The sequence below is a fragment of the Lactuca sativa genome, chromosome 5 (assembly GCF_002870075.4).
Source record: "Lactuca sativa cultivar Salinas chromosome 5, Lsat_Salinas_v11, whole genome shotgun sequence".
NCBI classification, from domain to species: Eukaryota; Viridiplantae; Streptophyta; class Magnoliopsida; order Asterales; family Asteraceae; genus Lactuca; species Lactuca sativa.
In genome coordinates this window covers 321,778,808-321,779,683 of record NC_056627.2, presented here as the reverse complement: position 1 = coordinate 321,779,683, position 876 = coordinate 321,778,808, and the positions used below count along the sequence as shown (strand labels likewise).

Sequence of the window (876 nt, the reverse complement as noted above, 5' to 3'; positions counted from 1 at the left end):
GCCATAACAGCCACCAAATCTCCTCTATTGCTACTTCCTTTTCCTCTAGTCATGTCCTATTGTGGATTGTGGTATTCTCTCGAGTGCTTTGTGAATTCTTCAATCAACTGTTTGATGGTAGTCAGCTCTTTCTTTGTCATCGGTCCTTAAGAATCAAGGAGTTGCCTTGATGTAACATTCACCCCATCATAGAAAATAGATACTTCTTGTTTCACGTTTAAGTCATGTTGAGGGCAATTTCTCAAAAGGCCTTTATATCTCTCCCAAGCTTCGTATAAGGATTCTCCATCTTCTTGTTGAAAATTAGAAACCATTTTCTTAAGTATAGATATCTTGGAGGGAGGACTAAATTTCTTGATAAATGCTTCACGAAGGTTGTCCTAAGTCCTTATTGTTCAAGCAGCTAACGACTTCAACCATATCTTTGCATCTCCAGTAAATGTCATGAGAAACATTCTCAGTAATACTGTATCTCTTGAAACATTTGGAACATTGAAATAATTAGCAAGGTCCAAGACTTCATCGATGTGCTTGAAAGAATCTTCAAAATCTTTCTAAAAAAAGGTATCCCCTTGAGCATTGATAGAATATGCCCCTTAAGCTTAAAACCCCCGTCAGCTGGAATCTCAGGTGTCACAAGACTTGGATTGTTGTCGTTACGCAACATTTTCTTGTACTCCTTCATCGTCATGGTGGTGATATCTACCATCACTTCAACCTCATTTCTTAAGCCTTCTTCTGAATCTTCCTCAGTAGATGTTTTTGGCTTGTATCCTACTTGCTTTTTACTTGGTGTTTTCTCAAAAAGCTCGAATTTTTCGGATTGGAAAGTGCTACTTTATTCGTCAACCTTCTGGTCTTTCTTTTTGTGGAAAG

At 38.0% G+C, this 876-nt stretch overlaps 1 non-coding gene across 1 annotated transcript; it reads left to right on the top strand.

Annotated features, from left to right (window-relative positions):
* Positions 1-219: 219 nt before the first annotated feature.
* Positions 220-326, top strand: LOC111889462 (small nucleolar RNA R71). The gene has a single exon (XR_002849543.1). It is a non-coding gene; the product is annotated as a small nucleolar RNA R71 (small nucleolar RNA).
* The last annotated feature ends 550 nt before the right edge of the window (positions 327-876 follow it).